Below are 22130 nucleotides of genomic sequence, written 5' to 3' on the forward strand. Positions count from 1 at the left end.
AGTCAGGCAACCACAATCCTAGCATAAGTAAAATAAAATAAAATGAACACACTGGAAAATTCCACATAAACAACAGTCAAGTGATTAAAGGTACTATTGTTTCAGAAAATATGTTATTTACCTGAAACAAATGTTTTTTGTTTATTTGGAAACACTGGCCTATATAAAGCACTCAGAGACAAACCCAGAGCCCTACTGGTGTTTGCCAATATTCTATTGATTGCTTATGACTGACTTTTCCATAGATGAACACGATATTTTATGTAACTGTGTGGTTTGATGGGACTGCTGTTCTCAGCTTGCTCACTCTGTGGGCTCAACAGAGTCACACGCAGACGTATTTTATTGTAGCGTTAGCTCGCTCCTCCTGAATATCTGCCTCTCTGTTGGCATTTGTATCAGCATCTCATTTCTCTTGCTTATACATATCTGTCCGTCTCTTTTTCCTCACAGCTTTTTCTCCTGGTCCCCATAGATCTCCCAAACACTTTGGCTCTTAACTGCTCTCTCCCCCTATCTCTTTCTCCCACACACTCATCCACCATCTTACGTCTTCTCTCTGGTGTCTCCATAAGTGCCAGGCCGTAGCGTCCCTGGAGTGACCTTGGGGGGTAATGAGCTCCTGATCACGAGTCAGGAATCCCGGCATTCAACACCCAACCCATCACCCTCCCCTCACCCCATGTAACAGACACACAAAAAAAGAAAAAAGTCTACACTGCTATCGAATGCTCAGCCCACAAAGACAAATAGTATTGGAGAGGCAGGGCAGCAGGGCAGAGGTGCAGATGAAAAGAGCCTGGAGAAACTATTGCTTTAAGCTCTGAAATACAACTACCAGACCTCCAAAACAAAGTAAGTGGATTCCTTTTCGGGGTCTACACTTATTGATATGTAGCTTTTGGGGGGTGATACAATGTTGAACTGATTAACAGAGCAGTAACTTGACGTTATCATTTGTATGATTTTTGGTCTTTCTGCTCACTCTGTATGTTTGGGATGGGATTTATATGGATTCAAGGACTGCTAGTATCCATCCAGCTTGTTTTCATATGGCTTTAAAACTTGGAATAAGTAAAGTTTTTGTAAAGTTGCAAAAAAAAAAAACTCAGCAAAAGTTTCTGCTCCAAGCACAACACTTTTGCAATTGTGCATTTTTCTGATATTTCGCCTTTTGGTAAAAAAACCAAAAAAACCCCAAACAAACAATAAAAAAAACAAACTTCTGTAGACATGGTCCTAATTGATTCTTTGTTGTTCTTCCCATTTTAAGCAGATTTTGTCTTGAGGCTGTTGATAGGAGATAATAAACATATGAAAATATAAAAGACTATTAAGCTTAAAATGCTGAGAATTATAACAGCAGATGGAAAAGTGGCTTGTAGACATACTGTGTAAACAATTGGAAAGACCCAGTAATCCAACAGCCATGGGCTACAGACTTTGCTGTTAAATCATTAACAGGCCCTCTTTCTCAGTGATTATACTTCAAACATCCATATGTTTTGTTTATTACTGCTATCAGCCAAATATGTGTTGGCCCAAATTAAGTCTGCCTGTGCGTGGGCACTGATTGAAGTGGGCTACTTTTTCCCAGGATGTCGTAATTTGGGTCAGGCCTGACTGGAATGACAAACCCAGAGCTGCTGTATTGTATCAGCACTAAGTGATCCAGAAGACCTTCTGCTTGCGTTGCCATGGCTTTCTTCAGCTCCGGTATAGCAACCCGAGTCAGACCAAACAGTGTTCCTCTCTGTCTTATGGGCATTCCTACTGTGGACAAAAGCTTTCTCTGGCTCATTCGTGCTCGAAATGAGGTGTCCGCTTCATTTCTTCAGAATCAACACATGGTGTGGTCCTAATGAAAGAGCAGGGGGAGATTAAACATGAAGTGGAGATGAGCTTGAGAAACCTGCTTTGGTCTGTAGGAAGTCAGAACACAATGTGGATTAAGCTGGATGATAGCCAGCAGGGGCAAACTCATAAAACTGCTTCATTTCTAAAAGAGTCCTGGCATTTTTTCTCCAAGATGGCCACTTGGAGGCCTTTAAGAGACATTTCACACATTCTGCCCTTTTTTCTTTTTTAAACGTTTGACCCCCAGACTTCACCACATGATGTCACCTATATGTCAATGTGTTTAAGCACAAAGCCAGTTCATTTCTTTCAGTATCCTTACAAATGCTTTGACGAGAAAGTTTTCCGTGAAGGAGCTGGAGCAATAAGGCATAGAATTACTCTGTTAGGGCCAGAGAAGTTCGCTCCAGGGGGGAGGGAACACTGTGAATGGAGCCAGTTCTCGTCTATAGGGCGCAAGTAAATGAGTGAGAGAGAGATGGAGAAAGAGGCTAGGGGGGTAAGGACATACACAAAGATCCTCACATTGAGTGACTGGTTTATTTTTGTGGGGTATGCACTGACCCCTAACATGTGGGATGTACAGAATGAGACTTGATGGGGTCCAGGGGCCCTACGGAGAAAGGGAGGAAAAGAAAGAAAGGGACTAGAAGAAAAGAGGAAAGGAAGGATGCCAGTAGAGAGGCCTGTCAAGGAACTGTCCTAACCATCAATCTCTAAAGACAATAGGCTAGAAGTAAAATCTGCAGTAAAGCAGAGCTGGAAAAAGCAATCATGTGACCCTTAAATGATTATTCTGGTGCCCACCTCTTGGAAGTAAATAAATCTGGTTAAAAAATCCTTCGTGTTTTAAAAAGTTAAACACGAACTATTAAATATTTCCAAAGGTTTGGTTATTACAAGTGGCAACAAAATAAATAAAAGCAGCAGAACTGAGGCATATTTGATTCACACTGCCTTATATGGGTAGCACTCTAGAACCACTGGACCCTACAGTTGACGCAAAGCAACCCATTACTCATTCTCCCTGCCCCTGTAGCAGGGATGAGATATTATCAACTTAGCCTCAAGATTAATTTTTTACCTCATCCTGTACTTTGGGTTCTCAGGCAAAAGTATTGGTTTGCTCACTATCAATCTTGCTGCTGACCACTCATTCTTTAATAATAATAATAGATACTTTATTGATCCCCATGGGGAAATTACTTGTTTTTCTCTGCATTTGACCCATTCACTCAGTGAAGCAGTGGGCAGCCCACTAAGCAGGCGCCCGGGGAGCAGTGTGTGGGGACGGTACCTTGCTCAGGGGTACCTCAGGGTAGCCGTTAAGTGGATTCGAACCGCCGACCTTCCGATCATGGGGCGACCACTTTACCTACTGAGCTATCCCTGCCCCAATCCTTGATAATCCTTGATAGTTGCAATTTAGTGCATTTAAACATTTAAATATTTGATAAACTGACTGTTGGGGCTCTGTGTGCGGGCAGGCAGAGGTGAGGATCCAAATGCAGGACTCGTGGAGACTGAATTGTAACTGAAAACCAGAGCTTTATTGCTGGTGATGAACAAAACATTAACTGAACAATGAACGCTGAGAACGGAAACAAACAGGCACAATCTGAGGGTACAACACGTCACTGACACAACACGGGGCTAAAATACACTGAAGAAGTCATCAAGGAATTAGAGACAGAAGGGGAACACAGCTGGGAGGAATTAGACCTAACGAGACAGGGGGAGCGAAGCTAGAAACACTGACATAAGACATAACCCTTCAAAATAAAACAGGAAACAATTCACAAAGACACAGACTAAGAAACATGGACTTTACACAGAGGGAACACACGGGCAGAGAAGACTAAGCACAGAACTAAACCTAAACTAAACATGAGGGCATAAGAACAAAACCTAAGAACTAAACCCTAAACCAGAATAAACTGAAATGTAGATTTATAATAATTAAAACAGGATAACTAAAGAATCAGACATAAATCAGAATACAGAAGAATACCAAAAACATAAGAAACTGAAAATGCTGGGTCAAAGTGACACTGAGTAGAGAGCTCTTGCTATCACATTTCCTGAGTTTGTTGGTTGTTATAGCTTTTTTTCTGCAGTTGTGGCAATACAAAGTTACTGCAAAGAGCCCACCTTTTTGGTCTGTCGGGTTAATAATCAAGAGTGGAAATGCTGATGTTCTCACAGAGATGTCAAGCCAGCACCTCTTTCAATATAGGGAAGGGTGAGACAATCAAAGCTGTGTACAAAACCTCTAGGTTTGTAGGGGGGTTGGTCCCTGTTGTCTAAGGAAGCTCAATGAAAGCGCTATGAATGCTTTTTGTGGAAGAATTCAATTACACAAGCCAGTGTTTGTGTTTGTCCATAGTATAGAGGCATATTATGAATTTCTTGGTTTCTTTTTGATCACAAGCAAGTTTTATCATCTGATTTAAAAAGGTAAAACTTTCCATCTTGCTATTTGTACAGATTTTGAAGTTTTTCAGTGAACCTTTGTGGCCAGCCTCTTTCTCTGGCATGCTGTTGGTTTGATCTAGTATTTGATCCTCTGAGAGCTAATGAAAACCTGAGGCTTTCCACTATAATCAATTGGCTCATTAGTGTTCCACTCAGTCACAGAGCCACCCACGCACACTTACACACATGCACAAATACAATCTCTCCCCAGGCCCCTCAGTCAATGACTAAAGGAAAATAGGGCAAAGGTCATATGGCTGGGTGTGAAATTCTGTACTTGCTGAGGAAGTAAACATGCAGCTGTGATGTAAGACTTAATTGGATGCATTTGTGCAGCTGTGCTAGCATTGCTGGTATTGTTTTTACCTTGTGAGCCATGTATTTATCCTCATAGCAAATCATGGCATGCACTGTCATAAAACACAATACAAATGTAATTTGAAGTGCTTTGGAAGGTGTTTTTTCACTTTCCTGACTGACAACAAATTGTGTAACCCAGCTTTGTCACAATCTTGTGAAGTCCTAAGCCAAATAGCACTCTTAGTTATGTTTGGTTGGCGGGAAAAACCAAAGCTCTGGGAGAAAATGCAAATTCACAGCCTTCACACCAATTCACACCTTGCTAGGGAATAAACCCCAAATCTGGTACTTACAACTGTAAGAATGTTTTTACGTGTGTGGCTGCTGCAGGTAAAGACAAGGAGCTCCAGAATTCAAGCTCGAGAAACGACGACTACCGGGAGTGCGCTGTACTGTCAGACAATAACATAGCCTAGCATCATTTCCCTCTGATTTTCTGTGCCCAACCAGATTGTTAGAGTGCCCCTACTCCAAGGCAACTTGGGTTCAACGTAAACATGAAACAGCCACTTCCCCGCTGTTTTAAAACCCCTGGTTTGCTTTAGCCTCTGAAAGGGTCCAAAAATACAAACAAAACACACAACACCAACAAAATAATAAAAATAAAAGGAAGAAATTCTTCTCAGAGCGCTAAAAAAATGAGGATAGAACTGTATGAAACCCTCTTTTAAAGGCCAAGGGTCTCCAGATTACATGAATTCACTCTCCCCTCTAGAATTATTAACACTGTATCACAAACATAACACAATTTACAATGTTCACAAGGAAATAGTCCCAGTTTCTACTAGTCAGACCCCCCAAAATGGCCTTTGAATATGAAACCATATACAGTCTCTTCTTTGAAGGTGTAACTGTAGTGAGAAGGAGATAACTGCGGGGTTAAGCTGACCAGAGGTACAGGAGCTGGAGTGAGGAATCAAGTCTTGGGTTCACAAAAGCAAAGAAAATAGAAACCATGCCTTTGTGTCTAGGTGAAAGTGCGCGGGAAAAATACTGGGCTATGAGAAGGCAGCGCTTTCACATACAGCTGAACGAAGGCGGATGAACAACCAGGATGTCATCTGGATGGCAGGGTAACCCGTTCACCGCTGACTCACTTTGTTCTCGCCGTCGAGTCCGAAGAATGTGCTCAAACTCAGACCAGCAATGGGCAACATTAAGTGAAGTCGCTAAAGCCCTCCAAGAGACATGTTAGCTTCCAGCGAGGCAGCTAGCCAGAAAAGCACAGCTAAGCTTGGGTCTCACTCCAACTCCCCATCACCACGCTGTCTCCTTCCACGATGGCCTGCAGCACCAAACGTTGTGGCTACACAAGCCAAGCTTCCCGCATGGAGCAAAACTCCATCTAAACTTGCTGCAGTCGCAACTTCTTTTTTGACTGACCTCTCGGATCTCCTTTTTTGTCTCAGTCAAACCGTGAGACGTGGGAGACAGCTACTTCTCGGCGCCACACAAACACACACACCAGAGCGTGTACGTGGGTTCTCTATCTTTTTTGGGGTTTTCTTGCCTTACTCAGACAAGCCCCTTGAGGCACTATAAGGTGGCCCCTGACAATTTACATACATGTGCCCTTACATGTGTTTTGACCCAACTGTAATTCATAAAACAATGCAAAAGTAAGAAACTAAACTATATCTTCATTTTAGCAATTAAGTAATGACTCAAACAGGTTAAATATTTCAAGCAGTGTGCAAGATTGAAACCTTGAACAGATGTACTATATGTTTAGCAAATGTCATGTAGGGAATACAGTTCCTGAGGGTGCTCCCTCACTCAAGGTTTTTGTGTGTACAGGCCTTAGAGTGTGAAGCACAGGGGAATGGGTAGTGTTTGTATTCCTCTAATAAACTGAAGGATGATCTTGTCTCTCAGCACGAAGGGAAAGCTTGAAACTCAGGATTTTACAATAAACAGCAATACTTTAGTTGTAGTTACCACAAAGCTAATGTCAAAAGCACATTTATAACATCTAGATAATAGCACCAGTTTAGTAGTAATTCCTTGGAGACTGTGTCATTTTTTAATAATTAAAATCTGGTTATTCTGCAAATCTTTCTCTGTTGATAATAGGTACGGCAGAAATAAAAGTAAGCCGCATCACTAACTTTCTCTCCAGTACAGAACCTTGCTTAATGGCTCACAAAACCCTAAGGGGGCTATTAAATAACATAGAGCCAATACGTTGGCAAAGTTCCACCTAAATGCTATAATGTAAAGGCTCAATCAATGGAATCTCATTTTATTTAGAATGATTTTTTAGCTGCTTTGAAGCCAGAAGTAGATTTTCCAAGAGAGTTATTAGCGATATTATAATCGCTCCTATAGTGAGAATTTGATCCTTGCAAGCCATAAACTATGAAAGGGTATAAAATGAAGAAAACAAAAATCTGATATGGATGGGAGCAGGTTGCTCTTATGCGCAGGGATGCAGGAATTTGTTGTTCAACATCATGTGACCAGTGATGTTGAATGGAAAGTTAAATTGATTGTGAGCATCACTGTGGAACACCGTCTGCCACTTAGTTTCTCTATCCCAGTCGCACTGCTAATTGGATTGCTAATGGCAATGATGCACAGAGGTTAGACTCTTCTCTGATTAGAATGGTTTGCATTGTTTATTGTGAAATCTAACCACATTACCAGTGCTGTGATCACATGAAAGGGAGCCAGTTTTGTAAAATATATAATTCTCTTGAACTGACTCAATAAAATTATGTGTTCTTTTTTATGTGGATTTTTTTATTAGACCAAATAGTGGTTACTTGGCTGCTTGAAGGGCAAAATTGTCAATACTTAACATAAAAATAATTTTAAACTGTTTATATAGTCTTCTCATGCCAAAGGGGGTTTCTAATCCTTGGCTAAATCTCAGCAGGTTTTAATCAGGCCCAGTGGAGAGTTTCTGCAGCTCTGGGATGTCTTTGTATTCTTACCTCAGGGTGCCACATTCTAGAGAAAGTATGTTTTGGAAAGTTAAATGCCTGTGATGGAAGGGGAGGGGATTAGATAGGCCCATGGTTACAAACACTGAGGATGGCTTTATGTCCACCTACCAATAAGTGATTAGATAGCAGGATCAGTAGGGGTGGAGGTGTTGTTACTTGCTCTATGTTAGTTTCTTACATCGTTGTTAATTTGAACAGAATTAAGCATCTTGAATACTTTTCTCAGGAGTTTCTTTCCACAAAGAGGCAATGGGAGATGGAGGAGTGAGAGGAAAGAGTAGAGTGGGATGGAATCTGGAGAAATCGAGAGAGGCGAGAGAATCATTAGTCATATCCATTAGTATTCCATCCACAGCTTGTGCTGTGAGACAGCCGGTCTGTCCAAACAAACAACCGGCAGAGGGGGGATGCCTCATTATAACTTCCCCCCTTTCTTCTCACCCGGAGTTCACATTCCATCTGACCATAAACACTAGGCCAGGGCTGTGACCTTGCCCTCTTTCTCCACTGGAGTTTAGAGATGTTAGTGGGGCTAGTAAAGCAACAATTCACATGCTGTTCAGTACATGATGATGACAGTGCAGTACAAGGCTGCATCCTGTAAGAAGAAAGCAAAAACACAGTCTGAATTCCTGTTCTTTACCTCTTGGAGCAATTTAGCTTAGCGGCCTCTACAGCCTGATGCATTTATGGAAAGGATATCTTGAGACGTCTACTCCTTTCACCTATCTTTCCCAGTACTGTATCTAGACTTCACAGGTCCCAAAGGGAGCCCTGACTCTCAAGGGGCATGTAAACCTCTTGTGCTTGATGTACAGGGGCACTGAGAGGATATTTGCAGAAGACTGAATTGCTGCAAATACCTGCAAACAAAAAAATCAAATACAATACCTACGTAAAACATTCAGAGCCATATGGCAGGGGAATATAATTACCCAACAGATGGCATTTTTGTTTTTAACCCATTTGTGTCCACACTGGAATTTCATATAGAACTTGAGTCAGCCACAAATCCATTTAAATAGGTATAAAAATATTCATGGAAATCCCCCCAGTTATTCAGTGTAAAAACAATTAACAAACAAACTTAAGTAAGTCGAGTGGGAGAACATCCCTATTTTGCAGTGGATCATCATTATACATTAACTAAGAGTTGACCACTGTTTCTTCACTTTACAGAAACAAAAATGAAAGAGCAAATGTTCTTTTAACAACTTTTCTCATGAAATAACTCAAAAGGGGTGAGGGGAGAGGCAACCCGACTTATGCATATATATAAAACATAGACAACAGTAGCCCTCAATGGAACTGTAAATGTGAAGATTTAAAAATTAAAAGCTCTCACCAGTCCACAAATACTCTGAAAGCATCGATGGGATGCTGGAACAAGATGAATGCCAGCTCTGCAACAGCATAATCTAAATCATCAGCTGCAAATATCCCTGTTCCAGACATCACTGGACACATTTGGAGGTCTGACATCGGAGCTGTTTTGGCAGTGTGAGGGAATGTACATAATTTTGGTACATAATTCTAGTTGTTGCTGGTAATTGTATGTTTACCAGTGAATCATTAATCATCAATCACTTATCAAGAACTGTAGCAATTATCACGATTACAAAATTTAAAAAAATTATTTAAAAAAACATTTTAGAGGAGTGACATTAATTTTTAAAATTTCTACAACAGGGTATGTCAGTGTTACCAGTTCAGTCACCATGAACAGTGATTTAATTTTTTTTTTTGAGAATAAGGTATATCTCACTCAGAACACCTCTTCTCTTGTGCTTGGCAGCAAGATTGATGGTGGCCAAGTGCAGCAAACCAGACTATAAATAAAAATAAACCTGCACGTTAGAGATCCAGAGATGTTTATAAAGAAGCACCTGGCTTTAGGGTTAATTCTCCCCCTTTCTCTCTGTGTTTGTGTGTACTCATAAACCTATCTCAGTGAGGACCAGCATGCATTTATTGCCAATGAAATGAGGACATTTTTGAAAATAGAGGACCTAACTTTTCCAATTTGCTTAAAAAAAAAAAGCAGTTTGAGGGTTACGATGTGGTTTAACAGTCAAAGTTGGAATTGCGACATGGAGTTGTATATCAGATGCTTAATGCTCTTTCATTCAATGCTAATTCATTTTTTTATATATTAAGCTATAAAGCTTTGGTTTAATGTAAATCTGATATGTGTACATGTTATATTGAATGTGAACTTCTTTTGTTATTAGACTTGCATTTTAAATTTGCCTTGAACAATGGATATCCACTAACTGAGCTTCATACTTGATTGAGATTTTTAAAGTAAAGATTGTTAAACAAATCCACAGAATTGAGCTTAGTTGTCACTGGACCCTAGCTGGCCACTTGTGCATAATCAAGAAACATGTAGAGTTGTACTGCAGAGCCCGAGAACTTGACCCTAAGAATTACATTACAGCACCCTTTTTTGCAAGTCAATTTCTGAACCTCTGGCATTTGCCATTTGTACTTTGAAAAGTTCAGTTATGTACCCGAGTGACCTTTAAACATAATCATCAGAGAATATGGAGAAAATTAGACTACTGCCTTAATTTGAAAGGCCAATTTTCCATACACTGCAGTTATCACTCATGCTTGGCTTGGGGATGCTACAGGCAACCAAACAGAGGAGCAAGTCACTGCCATGACAAGGACATGAACCTTCACTGGCTACAAAAACAACCTAACAGCCACACTAGCGGGAATTCAACCGGGTGTGTCTGCAGCGTGAATGAACACCCCACCTCAACCCCGAACTCCATATTTGCATTCCTTAATTACTTAAAGTCATTACTTAAAATGCCTCTGAAAACAGTGATGTTTAATCTGCCATTGCAAACCAAAATGAATTAGTATACATTCGTTTTGTTCTTTTGTATGAAATTACACTTTTGGTGACTTTTTTAATATACAAAGATAAGAGAATTAGATGAAAATTTGCTGGTGCATGAAATTCTCATTTAACTTTCCCGTTTCTACATTTATTTATTTGATAATGTTGTGTTTCTCAAAAAATAGAAATAAATAAACTAACTACTTGCCAAATATTTCTATTTTTATTATAGAAACTTGTCATTTATGTATTATTTCGCTGTATAAGCGCTGCAGAGACAACAACCTCTTACTGAATAATCTGCATGTCAGTTTTGGCCACTCGTTTTAGACAGGGTCAAACCACCTCGACTGCAATGGCTTACTTAGCAGATGTTAAAGAAAAAGAGTCCTAGCAGTAGTCCCACCACACTCCATTCATACACAAGGACTTGATGTCTTTTCTGACTGCTGCAATGCTTGGTGGCAAGTTGAAAGGTTATGTTTAATGCTCTGGGCTGTGACTGAAGGCAAGAGCCGCTCTCTCCCACCATGCAAACTCCTCTGACTCCCCTGCTCACCTCTTAACCCTACACCCATCCCACAGCCAAACAGAGCCTGTGTCACAGAAGGGCTGCTGGTATTTGCACAGCAGCTCTGAGTTGTGTTTTCACTTTGAATAGGAATGATTGGATCTGTCCATGCAGCAAAATGGGCTCCCTTATTTATTTGTAAATTGTGTCACATATAGCATTGCTGCATTTATGGTTTGGTAAATAAAGCTGTAGCAAATACTATTTTGTGCAGATGAATGTAGACAATGACACTGGTGGGCACACAGAAAATCTGGCGCATTGCATTCCTGATGGATGGAAATAGCTTACTGCAGAAGCGGGTTGATGGTGAATAGGATGGATCTGTGAGCTGAACTTTAGTAAACACTGCATTGTATGTGTGAGCAAAAAGACTAAATGACTTTGGCAGGAAAATGGATAGCATTTTTAAAGGAGTAGAAATTGTATACATTTTCATTCCTTATTATCATAAAGTCCATGCCATTACTATGACTATAGATGTATGAACTTTCTTTAATATATGTGGACTATTAGTACACTGGGTTGGATAGTGTTGTAAACAACACTAAGACAGTAAATGACCTGAACTGAATGCTTTTCTTTTCAAGAATATTCTGTCACATAGAAACCTGTTTAGTTAAAGACTTTGTGATGAACTTTAGTGACATTCAGTTGGCTGAACCATCAATGGAGTGGTACACAAACAAGCTCCCACCGATTTTATTGTGGAATATATTAGGCGGTGTGGATGCTGCGTATTGAATTCCTATCATCCTCTCCAGCTAATGTCAGAGTACCTCAGGCGGTGGATATCTGTGATGCTGCACGTGCCCCCCTTGATGCCTATCCCAAGTGGTGGCATTTAACCTGTAAACATGATTATTTCTGCTGCCATTTTAATATGATGGTCTTTGGGAACTAACTCGCTTTGCGTGCAAGTACAACTGACCATTCAAGGAAGTGTCGTTTTTGATACGTCCGTGTTAACTTCATTTTGCATCCCTTTATGCTGCTACTTGACATTCAAAAATAGTCCTAGTTCTAAGACTAGGGCTAGCTGTTCATCAACATGCAGCTCACAGAAAATCTAAACAGCAGGTTACTGAACGTAGTGCCTCATGTGTCACTGTTATGCTCATCACTTATTTGGCTTTGAATTACTATTTATTGTATTTATTATATTTACACATAGAAGTTTACGTTATTTACATGGTTATTAGGGTTGGTGATGGGTCTTTTAAGTACCTATTTGAAAAACTGGGGTTTCATCCATCTGGTATCAGAGATGTTTTAAAGTGTGTGTGCGTGTGTGTGCATACGTCCGTGCATGCCTGTGTGTGTGTGTTTAAATTTAGATTAGTAATTTTATTTTAATTCATGTATTTCTTTATTTAAAACAAGACTGTTCTGCTTATGTCAGACTAATGACAAGGCTTCAGAAACTCTGAAGAATGGATTTCCTTTTTCTCCTAGAAACTTAGCTTTGGGAAACAATGTTTGATCAAAGAAGTGCTACACATTAGCCAGCAACCCCCGTCCACCACCACCACCATTACCAACTTGATCGCTTTGTGCCAAATGGCCCAAAAGACAATGCAATCAAAGTGAAGGATTTGCTTTGGCCAAAAGTCATGTTCTTGACAGATCAGGGATGTCCAATCTGTGTCCATCGTGCATTCTCAGTAAATAACATTACCTCTGCTTCATCGATGGCTGGAAATAAGACTGTCACTGGGTTCTACGTGTGATTCGTTTCAGGTCATGTGGAGCCTGGCGGCATAGGAACTGGATGACACTATCATTACAAACTGGAGTGAACAAGATAAAACGGCTCTATTTCTTTGCTGCATGTTTCTACAAAATCTTTGGGTTCTTTTCATGGTGAAAGAAACAGACAAGTTTTATAATATGGCAACCACAAAAACATGACACTGAATGCACAGAACTGCTGTTGAATTATGTAGTCTCTTCCATCACATTTATATCTCCTGCCACACTTAACTTTCATCATTCATTCTTGCAATAAAAGCAAGACAAGATGAAAGAAAATTAATATGAAATGCCTTCTTAAAAGAGTTTATAAATTAGCACAGAAATGTCTTACTGTAGCAGCAAGCCAAATGCAAAGCACTGTATACTGATCGTTTTCAAAGCCAAATAAGCGGTGAACATACCAGTGACACGAGGCAGAACTTTAAAAGTTCACTTTGTTTTCAGCCTCAGAAAAGATAAACGGACTGTTTACGTCAAGTAACTTCTTGTTGAAGTGTTCTGTGTACTGCATGCTGAACAGATAGTCCTTATCAGGAGTTGTTTTTGAATGCCAAGTGGCAGCATATAGGGATGAAAAATGAAGTCAGTATGGACGTATCAAAATACTACTACAGTTCCTTGAATGTTCACTTCAGCTTGCACGAAATCGAGTTCATCCCCAAAGGCTTGTATTAAAATGCCAGCAGAAATAAACATGTTTACAGGTTGGCACTATAAAAGTTACTGTTATTTAAGATTAATTAGCAGATATCGTTATCTCTGTATAGCTGCAGCTTGATAACTCACACTTACGTCCAAATACAGTAATTTCTTGGTCCTAAGTTGGTAGTTGCTATAATGCTTCTGCTGAGACTTCAAAAACCAATGGGTGACATATCTTCTGTCAGTCTTACACACATAAACTAAATACTTAAGTATTTTCACCGGCTTGTCCCCAACTTTCTGGTTAGTTTGAAAGAGACGGTGTGAATCAAAACAGTCTTTATAATCTTGGTTTCTATATGTTAATGTGAGAAAATGTTTGTATAGTCTTTCCCTGTTTCAGATATTTATGTCCATTATACACAAACAATACAGAGATAATTTTAAGATTATTGTTATAACTAAATGTTTGTGATGTACTCATTGATATAAACATGACTTGCAGGGAGTATTTATTTATTTACGCCAGTGAGAAAACAAAGATTAGGTAAAGTTTTCATATGTAAGAATCTCCTTGCTTTGACAGCACATTTTCTCAAAGACCGGAGGGGAGTTTGACATGTTTGAGAGCTTCTTGCAGATGGCGGGTATTTCATGCTTGTTTCACTGAATAAATTTTGATGGGCTGCTGTGGTCCAGACATCTTTTAACTGTCCCGACAAGCCTTTGTTCTTTTCCTGTTTTCATGTCTGATCCCCAACAGCCCACAGGGGAAGCTCTGTCGGCTGTGTGCTGCAAACCTTTCTGTTTGATCAACTTCTAACATATTTGAACAATTTAGGCAGGGATGAGGGCAGGTAATTCAAAGCCTGCCATAAGAGTGTTATGGGGAGATGAGAAGACACACGGGTTCACAAAGAGCAGCGAAGATCTGTTTTCTCGTTTCTGCGCCGCTGCATGCTCCAAAACTACCCATCAACGTGGAGGATATTCTTAAATGAACCCCTAATACGGCTGACATCTTCCATCTACAAAAAAATGATCCTATCTCCCTCAAAAAACATCTCTACCCTTCCCTTGCTTTTCTTCAGGCAATAACTTATTTTACCCAGAAGAGGCCAGTGTGTAGTTGATGAGGTCATCCACTCAATATGAGAAATACTGTACACACACAAAAAAGGTTTTTAAACACCTTCACATGGAGGTCAAAGTAAAGAGACAGAGCCGTGGATATAATTTAGTCCAGAAGCACAGTGAGGAAATCAATGGAACACCGAGCAGCAGGAAACAAAGATGCACATACTGTCTGATGGTGAGTTAAGGTAAATGATAAGGCCATCCCCACCATTGTTTGAGTCAGAAACAGAGTGAGCTGGAGAACAAAAGCGCTGTTCAGTATTGCCATGAAAGGGCATTGATAGTGGGTGTCATTAAATACAGTTACTGCAAGAGAGGTCAGACCCATTATAGATAGATCATGAGAGCCCTCTACTGACAGTTAAATCAAAAGAGACCAGTATCACCATCACAGCAGAATCTCCAGTTTTTTCCCCCTCCTGTGCATTAAGAAGGAAAATAGACTTTATTGAATATGCATGATTATTTTCTGTGGCTGAACCATCTGAAATTAGTTATGTTCTTCTCATCATGTGGAGAACTCAGAAATTACGATCATCATTTAGCTCTAAAAATCCTAATTCAAACGCCCACCTGCTGTTCGGAGAGAAATGTTGTAAAGATTTAGTGATCTGAAGGGAGGCGTGAAAGAGATAAAGATAACAGTGGGAATATGCTAAAAATTTTAATAGCCAAGAGAAGTGACCCCTGATTGATGCTGGAGCCTTTAAGACGGAAGTATAATTTTGCAAGGGCTTTTTACAGATGTGCTGCATTGTAAACAATTATATTTTTCTAACTCTATGAGATAAAATCTTACATAATATATTTTCTGTTGCACCAAATGTGACAGATTTTGCAATTAGATTGTAGTGAAATCATATCTCTGTTGCAGAGGTACTCATTAGAGTAAGTGAGGCATTTAGACATTTAAATCAGTTTAACGCAATTGTTCATTACTTTTTCAACACATTTGAATCCCATATAAACTCGGAGAGGAGAGTAAAGTTGAGTCAAGGTTTATCTCAACTCCAACTGTCCATCTTTCAGCTTCGGTCCAGCCACAAGGGGTATTTGAGTAAGGAAAAATTTTTAAAACTAACAAACAAACAAACATTAAGAACACACTGCAGGGAGACACAAATCCCCCACCAAAGCAGCAGAGGAACACCGTTATTCAACGCTGCGCCTTAAAATCTCCTGGGAGCAACCTGTTACTGAATATTAACCAAGCAAATATTCTAAACTTGAGATGAGATCAGGCAGACTGTTTGCATGCATGTGGGCTAATTAACAGTGAAATCTCCATTGTATGGAGGGTCAAAGGGTCACTGATAGATTGTCTTTGGAAGAAAGTGGTTGAAAATAACAACTGATTGGCTTCTGCTAAAGCATACAGGTTAGTGGTTAAAAGACCTAAACTTACTTGCTTGCAGTCATCCCTGAAATTGGACAGATATTGAAGTAATGGTGCGACGTAAAGGGCTGTAGAGACCGACTACTACTGTTATTTTAAAAATCAATAGGCTATTTTTTTATGCACCACTTGTGGGGGTTTGGCTGGTTGTGGATGTGTGACGTACATCTCGTAGATGTTGGACTGCAACTATTCCTGGCCTGCTGCTGCTGTGTGATCAGAGGTGAGACTCAGCCTGGGGGGAAATTTACAAAAGTATGCCTTTGTGAGGCTTTCGTAATGTGCAGTCAGGCTTTCTTCCATTGCCACACAGAAAGGGAATCATCGGGGCTTCAGGAAAACAAAGAAACCATATTGTATCTTTGTTGTTCACCTGCACTTTTAATATCTATTTCAAGAAGGCAAAAGGAATACACATAAAACGCTGCTGATTCACACTATGTGGGCTCAATGAGAGTACCATTTCAACTGCGGGCGGTCTATCCTTCAAGCTCGGGCCCTCTACCAGAGGCCTGGTAGCTTGAGGGTCCTGCACACTATCTTAGCTGTTCCTAGGACTCCGCTCTTCTGGACAGAGCTCTCCGATGTTGTTCCCGGGATCTGCTGGAGCCACTCACCTAGCTTGGGAATCCCTGCACCTAGTGCTCCGATTACCACTGGGACCACTGTTAACTTCACCCTCCATATCTTCTCGAGCTCTTCTCTGAGCCCTTGGTACTTTTCTAGCTTCTCGTATATATAGCACAGACTGTATATATTCTCCCATGTCTATGGCAGAAGTGTGACACTGAGATTGTAAACGCAACAGTACATATTCAAAAAATGGTGGGAAGAGCTGTCAGAGCTGTCCACCACAATTTGTTTTGCTAAAGTGAATAAACACAATCCACCCACACTTTCCCTGTTATTGTCTCGCGTCGATGTCAGACAGTCAAAACCTCTTCATCTTGAGCAAGTCTCAGTGACAGCACACTTTAAAATGACTTTCAAGCTAATGTTGCACCATTGTCACCACAGTTTCCCGCCAGAGGCAAGATGAGAGCTGCAAAAATGCAAGAGTAGTAAAGAGGAGAGCAATAATGAATCCCTTGACAGTTTTGCTCACATCTTCACCCCTAATTTACTCACAACAAAAAGTAATGCCATCCAGAAAATATAATAGAAAATGCCAAATTAAATCAATAGTGTAAAAGTAGATTATTCTGTCTTGGACTTTGCCACAGCTAATAACACAGCTAGCGACAACAGAAGATAGCCTTCTCCTGCATCCTGTGACGCACACTCAACAAAACTGATTCAAAAACTTGTTTAATCAGCCTGTTTGCCAAAATCTCGCCAGCACTGTGCTGCAATATGTTTTGGATAAACATAGCCATCAAATAATGCGCGTTATGTTATGTTCTGCTGGCAGACAACAGTACATATCCAGTGCTCTTGCCACTCATTTTTTTCTTTCTAACAGCTGATCTTGATGCTCTGTTGTATTACAAGGATAGTTGGTAGCATCACAATATAGAAGATTTTACAGATTGGCAGTAATATCTAACTTGTGAGTTTTTTTCAACGAACATGACACATATGCTAATATACTATTATCTCTATTGCAATGCTATTAAATTGCTTATTTATTATATTAAGGCTGCATATTTATATTTCATACCTATCCTAACTCATAAGCAACAAAGTAATCTGAATTACTAGAAGGTAAAACAGTGAACACTGTCATGTTTTATGGCACCAAAACATATTTACCCAACTCAGCCTTACTCCTGGGAATATGCAAATTTGTACCAATGTTAAGTGTCAAACTCACTAAATGAAACGAAAAAAAAAACTGTGTGCAGTGCAGCTATGAAGTAATAATCTGTGACATTTTCATATAAATAAATTTGATTTCCCCCTTCATCCGCTTCAACTTGTGAAAAGCGTTGATTTAATGCTCTCAACAGCTCTCACCTGTTGAGGTAAATTTTCCTGGATGTTTGAAAACAATCCAATCAGGTTTTAGGTTTCTGGCTTGTTTGATAAAAATGGAATAAGTTCTAAGTGAAAGAGAAGCATCAGCAAAAGAACATATGAAATTAGACGGCTGCACATCTCCGGTAGTCAGTTTGAAGTTTATATAACTCTCTGTCCATACTGGACCTATATAAAATATAATACAACGTGCATATAATACAATAACAGTCGCAAAAAAGTTAATAAAATTACACCTTGAGATGAGTGTTGTTGTTTTGAACTGGTACTATAATAAAGAAATAAGAATGAATAAATGCAGCAGAAATAAACATGTTTACAGTCTTAGACCCCCCAAAAATTCTATAATTTCCTTTCCGATTTTTTGCTTCATCAAAACTTTTTTTTAGTTATATCTTAAAATTATGCTTAATTTGTTTATGCGTGTGTGTGTGCGTGTTATTTTTTGCAATCACCTGACAGATAATATTGCTTGGTGCATCACTAACTGTATTAATTGGGTGTTCAAGAAGACTTTTTGGTAAGTTTCATGAAATAATTTTATTCGTATGCCTTACTTAAGTCACACAGGGCAAGAGACCAATCTGTGACACCCTGCCAACGTCAGGTTGCTGGAGACTGGAAGCATGACTTTGACTTTGAACATTCTTCATTTCCGGTTTGCGTCACACTTTCTTGGATTTCACAAACCTCCAGTGAATAGTTGACGAGTGTTTTCAGACAAGTTTGCATCTTTTATACAAACTGTAGGCGAGTGCAACAATTAGCTAACCATCAGCTAGCAACCAAAGCAATCACAGATTTTACCTGTAGCTACAACAAGCAGTTAGGGAATACAAATTCTTTCCCAGTAGCCTGTTGTTGCTAGGGTGTCACAGACAGGTCTCTATGCCTGTGTGACTGGAGCCTTACATAGCACTAATTAGCAGGCACCTATATAGTCAACAGATGAACTTTGCTTACCACGCTTGCTAGTGTTAGCTAATATCTAAGTCCGCTTTTCTTTAAATATTGTCACATCTGACTCTATAAAACCAAGATAGTCTGGGCATGTTACCATACTGAGTGTTTGCATCCAATTTTAATCATAATCATGTGACTTCTTGAATTATGGCTAAAAAATATTTGCAAAATCATGGTGACTTTTACCTTTGAATGCTACATCAGCGCATCCTTGACTCCAAAGACATATTCATTCCAAATTTGAAGCCATTCATCAAAGGTGATCCTCAGATAGCTTATGAATGAGATCACAGTGATCTTGACTTGTGGCCTTAAAAATCAAATAATTTCATCCTTGAGCCAAAGTAAGTGTTTGGCCAAATTTGAAGAAATTCTCTCCACACATTGATGAGAATTGAATGCAATTATAGAAGCACTTCCGTGCTTGACAGCAGAAGTATGGCAAGAAAAGACGTTTCAGCACTCAACTATATTGACTGTTTTACTATTTGTGGCTCTCAGTCTGGTTTTAATCCCAGTAACTCTTAGTCGTTGAGCATGTTGTTTTGACCATAATGCGGTGCAGGAGCAGCCGGTGTAGAAATAAAGGTAACAGCGGGCTTTATCTCTCCACCAACGGCTGTAAACCTGCTCCCTCTCAGCCTCACAGTGTGAGGGCTGGTTTGGGGAAAGTGGGTGGGAAACCTCTGAGGGGAAAGGTTGGTGTGTGTGTAGGTGGAAGATGTAGGTTATCTGAGACTAGAATCATGGTTAGATCCAGAGATGAGCAATACCTCCTTCTTTGGCATGTGGCAAATAGTACATAACCGTGTGCTGAATTCGGAGTCCTACTGTATGTGCCAAGCTTTCAGCCTACGGTCATTATTATTCAAATTACCTCAAGAGCCAGACTGCACAAGGGAAACACGTCACTTCTTGGCATCACACAGCCAACAGGAGGTTCTCAAAGGAGATGATACATCTGTTCCGATTCGTGATTATCTGTGCATTCAAAGATGCCTCTGAATATACTGATTATATATGTGAGATTCCCAACGGTCTGAAGGGGTCTATGTTTATTTTTATAGAAAGGACAGATTTAACAATTATGGGGAAAAAATTTAACTGGCAACACAAAGTCAAGAAATAGCATTTTTTTGTAGCCACTTTTGAGACAGTGGGATGGAAGTGTACGATGGGATTATAATAAGTAACTAATAAAATAGCAATATAAAAAAAACACATTAGGTTGTGCTAGTTAGGATCAGTAGGATTAGATAAAATAGATTTGGTGTTGCTGTACGAGGTTTTGGAATAAAATGAAACTTTTTATCATAGAAAATGGGATTTTATATGTAACAGTTTCTATGGTGGCTATGCAAAATAAAGGAGTTTGGTATTGCTATGATAAACTTTCTAAATCTTTTAAGACCTGAGATTGTTTCTTGCAGTATTGAAAGACCAAATTCAAACGGATTAATGCAGGCCATTTACCATTTACCATTTAAAGTTAGCCACTGTGTGGGTGATCAAAGAGTTCTTCTGCACATTGGAGTACTTATGAGCCTGTTTTAGAATACACTGAGTTTGGATATTTCACTTTTGACTTTTCCATTACTGTTGTTTAAAAGCTTTTTACTTCATTCTGCAAGGTGGACAGACAACAAACCAGCCATCGTGGTTTCAGACTGGTTATGCCTTTGTTGGTTAGGACCTCTGTCAGCTCACTGAGGTGATTCGTTCTACCCACAGAGGCCTTGTAGAATAAATGGATTGCGTTCACTGCTTGTATGTATAGCCTTATCCAGTCCAGCTGACAGTGTAGCTTGGTGAATGTGAATCAGATCTTTAAGAGAGCAAAAACTCTCTTAAAGGGTTTTTAAAATATATTTGTTGTGTTTTGTTGATGATGAGAATGTCATATTTGCATTGGCTGTGCTTTCATATAGGTTGACCTGCTTGTGAAACTTAGCTAGTATTTTGGGGCAAGACATTAAAGTTATATATGTTTTTTATTGCAGTTTTGTATGTTTGTTTTTTATGGGGATTACTTCATAGCAAAAAAGTAAATGCTGATCTAGTATCATGGTGTATCAGCAGTAAAATAAAGTATTCGTGAACTTTCTAGTGTATGTACAAAAAACAACCATGACAAGTTTAATTAGATTTCAAAGTTATTGCTTTCTGTTTAGGTGCAGACTTACATGAACATTTCAGCAGTCAGTTTTAGAGCCAATTTTAGACTATAGTGTGAAAAACAACAAAAAAAGCCATTTACTGTCAAGTAAAATAAATAAAGTTCTACAAATTATGATGCATTGAATGTAGTTAACTGTTGAAAATGGCCAGACCTGCTTATTACCCCACTACAATTCCAAGGTTAAAACATTCTGTTCCTAGATAGCACATAATAGCTAAGCATAAAAAAGAACCTGCTCTCTCCTTCTGATGTTTATTTCGCTATTCACCACTTTTCTCATCATCACTTGCAGATTACATCAATAAATCCATTATTTCAGCACACTTTGCAAGGTCAGGAAAAAAGAAAAAGAAAGCAGTTTTCTTTGTTTTGGTGCACTTTCTCTGCAGCACTGATCATGTTTTTCTTTCTATCCATGTTTAAGCAGGTTTTTAAGTATTAGATGCAAACAGTCTGAGAGCATGCTTTCAGTGGTGATGGTAACTGCTACCTTTTCCATGGATTGAACCAGTCATGCTGCTGCAGCAAAGATAACTTTCAAGGTTTCTATATAAGTTATATGATGCCATGGTTGCAAAAGAATATAATGGCCCTTCCCGATAGCCTGCTCCATCCTCCCCCTTTACTACGTAGAAATATTGACATCTGTGAGGTATATGGATGTAAGGGTTTCAAAACAGAAAACTGAATATTTGAAGCTTACTCAAAAAACCCTTAAAAAACCACTGAAGGACACACATTGAAAACTTTATTTATAAGTCCATGTCTCTGCCATATACCATAATACCATATTGCCGTACTATATTATCAGATTTCTGTTTTGCTTCCTTCTCCGAACGTTAAAACCTCTTATGTGCAATGCTGCATATAAATATATAAGCAGGTGATCCAGGTGATTGATATATGCATTTTTTTTCTTTTTTTTCCTGCTCATTCTGTTGGTTTTTGTCTTTTGCCCTTCTCCCCCGTCCCTCTTCTCAGCTGTTTCCCTTTCCCTCTTTCTTTCTCCCCTTCTT

The 22130-nt window shown here is 39.4% G+C and overlaps 1 protein-coding gene across 1 annotated transcript in view; it reads left to right on the forward strand.

The window, feature by feature from the left end:
* The first annotated feature begins 698 nt into the window (after positions 1-698).
* ptn (pleiotrophin) overlaps positions 699-22130 on the forward strand; it is a 58839-nt gene continuing 37407 nt past the window's right edge. Inside the window, exon 1 of the mRNA XM_085386147.1 lies at positions 699-855. The gene's annotated coding sequence lies outside the window, so the exon portion shown is untranslated. The remainder of the gene's footprint in view (positions 856-22130) is intronic.

The sequence above is a fragment of the Rhamphochromis longiceps genome, linkage group LG17 (genome assembly GCF_057381845.1).
Source record: "Rhamphochromis longiceps isolate RC_006_pf linkage group LG17, R_longiceps_female_GT1.1, whole genome shotgun sequence".
In the NCBI taxonomy this organism is placed as follows: domain Eukaryota; kingdom Metazoa; phylum Chordata; class Actinopteri; order Cichliformes; family Cichlidae; genus Rhamphochromis; species Rhamphochromis longiceps.